Consider the following 6,695-nt stretch of genomic DNA (forward strand, 5'->3'; position numbering starts at 1 on the left):
CCTGGCTGGCTCACTCAGAAGAACATGCAAAACTTGATCCTGGGGCCATGGGTTTATGCCCTATGTAGGGTATAGAGACTACTAAAATATATATATAAACTTTGAAACAATACAGGAAAGTTGATGACTTAATATTGTTTTACCAACTCCTCTCACATCATGCTCCCTACAACAATGTTCTAACATATCATATCATTCCTATTACTCAAACTCCAAATCAATACCAGGTACATTCCTGCAGTGCTAAAGCTAAAATTTAATAAAATCCTTTGGTATATATTTCTTAAATAATGATGAGTGAGGAAGTCTTCTTTGAAATAGGAGAAATCAAAGAATTCTGAAAAGATTAATTGAAAAAGTCATAAGAGTTTCCCACTAGGATAGTAGTTTGTGAGAGAGAAAAAAGAAATAAAAAAAAAAAGTTCTCATGTTCACATATTTACTTTGAAATTTTCACCTGCTGTTAGCTTCTTTGTAATAAGAGAAAAACCTAATAGGAAAAGAAAGTTTATAAGTTATTAAGAAAATATTAACTCATTTCACATTAACAGAAAAAAAATTAGGTGATATAATTTTATCAGTGAGAAGATTTTTTAAAGTAAAAGATGTTCTTTAATTTTCATTTTGTATTACACAGTGAAGGCAAAAACGGTCTTATTCTATTTCCTTTGTTTCTGAATAATCTTATCATTTGAAATGTTCATGTTTATGCATAAATTTCACGCATTTGACAATAGACACTTTCATATAATGGTTCAAATAGATTTATCGGAAGATACTTTTTAACCTGTCAATTAAATATAAGCGACAATGAAACAAGCACATTAAAAAAAAGTAGATAAATTATATTAGTACATTGGTTGTCTACATTAGGAAATTTTGTTAGCTTATATTTGGAGGAAAAATTTCTACAATAATTTACAAAATTTTATTAAAATATTTTATGTATATAATAAATAACTCAGTTTCATTTTTTAATTCTGCCATGTTTTCACTTGTATCTATAGCAGTAAAATGTTATATAGTTTGTTTAATGTGTATTTGTTTATCAAGTCTTTAAAAATTTAATATGAATTAGCAAATAAATACTTTTAACAGGCACATTTCCTAAATTATGAAGCCAGAAACAAATGTCTGTTTCTCTGCCTCACTACTGTCATCTCAGCTAGTCTACAGCAATGACCTCCAAACAAATCTCTATCTCCGTTTTTCATCTCACTGCAGTCCATTTTGTATATAGCTTAGATTATCTTTTAAAAGAATTCTATCACAACACACTACTCCATTACATTTAGAACACAATACACTATTATGCTCCTGCTATGTAAAGTCCCACCAATCATCTAGTCTTTTTATATCTCTCTAATCTTTCGTCCCTTTATCCTGTGCCTGACTCTAGCTCACTAACCTTGATAACATTGACCATCTTGTTGTTTATCACTAGATGATTCCAAGTTTAGTCCTACTTCAATACTTTAGCACCCTCTGTATACTATGCCTTACATTGCCTTCTCATATATCTTCAAATCATTGTATTCTCAAGGTTTAATCACTTTCTATTATCCTACCATGCTTTTAAAATTTTTATTTGTTTGTTTGTTTACTTATTTATTCTTAAAGTCACATTAATTCAATGTCATGATCAGGCTATTACATTTCACAATCAACAGCATGAGTACAAAAACAAAAAAACAAAAACAAAAACTCTACATTAAAACTCTTTGTTGGAATGCTTTCCACTTTCCACAGAACAGAAACTAAAATAAACTGTTATACAATTAGTCACAAATACAGTCCTCAAGTTTCTTGCCCATACACATGAGTATTGTCTAAAACATGTCTTCTTTGTAGCCGCGAGGCCCTGCCACCATTGTGCTTGACTGAGTTCACAAATCTGTTGTAACCTGTAGCTTCCCTGTCACTTCTCTGGCTCTCCTCTCTTGCTAAGCTTTGTTTCCTGGCATTAATTAAAACCTTCTGCCACTGCCATAGCTACTGCTGCTGCTGGAACCGACATAGCCACCTTGGTTTCGTGGTTTGGCAAAGTATCGGCCTCCACATCATAGGGGCCAGAGCTTCTGCCTCCAAAATTTCCCCCTTTCATGGGTCCAAAATTTGAAGATTGACTGTTGTAATTGCCAAAATCATTATAGCTTCCACCACTTCCAAAGTTGCTTCCATCATTACCAAATCCAATCCATTACAGCCATCTCTACTGCCACCGTATCCACCACCACCTTGACTGCCACCAAAGCCACCTCGAACACTGACATGTCCTTCATGACCAAAGTTGCCATTCCTACCAAACCCACCTCCACGACCTTCAGAACAACTGGTTTCCAGAACCACTTTGACCTCCTTGGCTGGATGAAGCACTAGCCATGTCTTGTTTAGATACAGCCTTCCTTACTTCACAGTTGTGGCCATTCACAGTATGATATTTTTGAATGACAATCTTGTCTACAGAGTCATGATGGTCAAATGCTACAAAAGCAAAGCCTTTCTTTTGCCACTGCCTCAGCCAGTCATGATTTCAATCACTTCAATTTCCCATACTGTTCAAAATAATCTATCAGATTATGTTCTTCAGTGTCTTCTTTAATGCCACCTTCAAAAATCTGTTTCACAGTTAAGTGATCAGCAGGTCTTTGAGAATCTTCTCTTGAGACAACCCGCTTTGGTTCTACAACTCTTCCATCCACCTTGTGTGGCCTTGCATTCATGGCTGCATCTACCTCATCCACAGTGGCATATGTGACAAACCCAAAGCCTCTGGAGCACTTGGTGTTTGGATCTCTCATTACCACACAGTCTGTAAGTGTTCCCCATTATTCACAATGGCACCTCAGACTCCCATAGGTTGCTTCAAAGCTCAAACCTCTGATGAGAAGCTACTACAGCTGTTCAGAATCTTTGGGAGACTCTGACTTAGACATGACATAGTTGGGAGGGGAGACTTTAATGATGCTTACTCAGCGGCATCCAGGGGCAGAAAGGTTAATTGTTTTTAATATTTATTTATTTGTGAGAGAGAGAAAGAGAGAGAGAGAGAGAGAAACAGAGCTGAGCAAGGAGGGGCAGAGGAAAAGGAGACACAAATCCAAAGTACGTTCCAGGCTCAGAGCTGTCAGCACAGAGCCCCACGTGGAGTTTGACCTCATGAGCTGAGCTGTGAAATCATGACCTGAGTCAAAATTGGATGCTTAACTTACTAAGCCACCCAGGTTCCTGATATCCTGCTTTTTATATCCACCATGGCAATTATTATGAAGGTGAATTAATAAATAATGATAAATAAGTGACAGGGAAAAGAGTGTAAAGTTGGGAATAGAAACAGTGTCATAAGTCTCAGAGCAATTATAATAAAAAAAAAAAATACATTAGTCATTGACCTTAGAAGTTTAGAGACCAATGGTGGCGAAGGCAACAGCAGTGTCAGTGGATTTTTTTTCTTCAGGAAAGGCAAAATGCAGTAAGACAACCAATGAAAAGAAATGAGAGGTGGAGATAATATATGTGTTTTTTATTGCTATTATTGTTTGTTTGGTTGATTTTATTGGATAAATACCTTTGGATGATGTTATAAATTGAGGAAATAATGAGTAAAAAAATAGTTGACTACATGGTAGATAAAAGAGATTTTGGTGAAATAGATACCTGAGGAAATTAAAAGAAAGGAAATCTGTGCAGGCATGGAAACCATGGCTTTGAGAAGGAGGCACTCTTCATATAAAGGCTACAGAAAAGCATAAAGGTTATGAAAGATACAGAGGGATGAATTATATCCAATTAAACTTCATGCTAAAGTATTGGAAGTTATCTGGAACCCAAATGATATGGAGGTCAGGTCAAAATGCCTTACTTATAATCTTGATGTTATGATTATTTTTCCTTGTAAACTCTCAGTCTATAGAAAAAAAGAGGAAGATTGGGAGGCTGCATAGTTCAGATTTTATAAGGCAAAGAAGTTTGTAAAAATCAGGAAGAGGAAGTCAAACATCCTGGTCTAGGAGGAGAAATGAGGTCAGAAATGAATCTAATATATTCTCTAAGTTTGCATGGAAAAGAATTCCATATTTTTCATGAAATAAAAAATAGAGAGATAAACATTTAGGTAGTAAGTCTACAAGCATCATCAACATTATTATTATTCTAATAACCTTTTCAATTTAAATTTGCAATAAAATTTCAAAAACTAGTACAGAGATTTGCCATCTATCTCACATCCACTTTCAGCAGTTATTAACATCTTACATTACTAGGGTACATACTTGTAAAGGATACATACTATCAAAGTGACATATCCCTGTTGATGTTATACTTGATTACCTGCCAGAGAGTGAGTTTTTCAGGTTTCTCCACTGTAATGTTACTCTTTTCCTTCCCTTTCCATACTTTACTTTTTGTAAGGAAGTCACTAATGTGCAGCCCACTCTTGAATGGAACATTATCATTAACTTCCTTATATGTGGAGAATAAATTATTTGGAATTCTTCTGCATAGTAGATTTGTCTCTTTTCTCTCACTTATTACTCAATCATTCGCTTATATCATTATGAATTCATGGGTTCTTATATTCCACACTTGGTTATAATCCAATACAATCTTTTTTTTCTTTTTTACTGAAATTGTTCTGATTTTTCCCATTAAGATCTCTTTCAGTTGGATCCTGTATACTTTTGACATATTCCTATAATTATAGTCCTTTTTTGGTTGTTATTATTTGTTTTAGTACTTTCTTACTTTCTGGAACTATAAGATATCCAGGCCCATGTAGTCTATTTCCCTAGTCTTAGAAGTATTGATTTATCTAGAAATTTCTTGTTCCCGTATTGAAAAATGTTATTAGAAACCAAGATATGGGCACTAAGTAAGCTTGTACTACTGTAGTATCATTGTTTCCGTATGCTTTTATCTGACAGAGCAAGGAAATATATTTGGGTATTCTAATCAGTATTTATATAAGTATTTATAAATATTTCTATATATGTAACTATCTGTATCTATATTTAGCCAAATACCACTCATACTGTTGTTTTCAGTTTTAATCCATCACCTCTTGGTTCATTCTAGCCTCCTCTTATTGGTTATCTGTAAACTTCCACCCCAACAGTTAGAAACCTATCTGTAACAATCAGACACCCATTTACTTAAATTGTTAGAAGCCAATATTCATTTATAGTGGTTTTAGAATTGTTGACCCATGAGAAGCTACTTTATCATCTAAAGAACAGTGCTTATGTACCACTCCTTTTGCCTATAGTCCATTAGACAACAGTAATTTCCAAAGACTTATATCAGCACCTTTTTGCCTTCTCCCACCAGTGAAGCTTTTTCACACTTGTTTAAAACATTAAAGTTCTTTTTATATAGTTTGTTGGGAGCCATTCTGAGCCCACTAGTCGAGAAAACTCCTGGTGAGGTTAAAGCAAGTTTGCATGGTCTCTTACGAATCAGATGATGACGGATATCCACCCCCACTCAATTATTTCTGCTTGAGCACTGACCCCTAAGGTACCTTGTTGATCAATATCAGGAGTGACTTGTCCCCTTATTCCGGCCCTGGTATGATGATTGCACCTTGTAAAGGAACTTATTGTGGGAACTTCTTCTTTTGATTATGGGAACAGACATCGTGTCTCCAGCAGCTCCTGTTTCCCTCCATACTTTCCCTTGAGCTATGAACAGGCTAATGACCCCTAGTCATAAAAGATTGACCTTTACATGTACAATTCTGTTTCTACCGTTGCGTTAGTCCAAGATGTTCATACAGCTCAACATGTAAATCGACTAACCAAAAATGTCTCTCATGCCCTAGCTATTCAAGAAATCATAAAAGTAGACACAAAGGTAAATGCACTCGAAGAGACTATTCTATGTTTGGAAATGAGCTAAACCCTTTAAAGGTATGGTTGGCTCTCTGGTGCCATAAAGAATATAACTGGAAAATCAAGTCTTGCCCGGAGACAAAGAGCCTAACTTAGGGAGAAGGAACAGATAAGAACAGAAGATAAGTTAGTACATACACCTTTGCTAACTGGTGGTATATAGCAGCCCCTTCCCTAAGGCCTACATTGCACAAACACCTTCCCTTCCCCTGGCAGCTGTGATGAGGATGGATAAGAGTATCTACAAACCTATGACTTAATCTTAGTGTTATTAAAATGTGAACACCTTGTTATTTTCTTAGTTACTCAACCTCACTATAATTGGAGCAGTTCTGCAAGAAGACTCCTGTAAAACCTGTTTCTGTACATCTTCCAAAAACATTTTATCACAAAGAGCTATCCATTGTAAACATTCCATTTCCTGATGCCATGTTAACATTTGACCTATAAATAAAGACACCAAAACCGACAGGACGGAGATGCCTGCCTGGTGATCAGAAAGGATCTCGGGGCGCTCTCATTCCCTCCCTTGCCGACACCGTCCATCTTTCAGGGACCCCTGGACCTGCTGGAGCCGGCCTCCAACAATAGTTTCCTGTGGATCAGGGGACTCCTTGATCTTCTAATTAATATCTTAAAATTCATATACATTAAGGTTCACTTTGTGTTCTGTATGATTCTAAGGGTTTGGGAAAAAGTATAATGTCATATGTCTACCATTTTCCATATAAAAATACTCTCAATATGAAAAAAATACATTTTGGCTTTTAATTACCATCCCTTATGTCATACAGAATAGTTTCACTT

At 35.7% G+C, this 6,695-nt stretch overlaps 1 pseudogene; it reads right to left on the bottom strand.

The window, feature by feature from the left end:
* Positions 1-1,693: 1,693 nt before the first annotated feature.
* Positions 1,694-2,936, bottom strand: LOC120240083 (annotated as a pseudogene).
* Positions 2,937-6,695: the final 3,759 nt, after the last annotated feature.

The sequence above is a fragment of the Hyaena hyaena genome, unplaced genomic scaffold (assembly GCF_003009895.1).
Source record: "Hyaena hyaena isolate Hyena2069 unplaced genomic scaffold, ASM300989v1 scaffold_249, whole genome shotgun sequence".
Taxonomy (NCBI): Eukaryota; Metazoa; Chordata; class Mammalia; order Carnivora; family Hyaenidae; genus Hyaena; species Hyaena hyaena.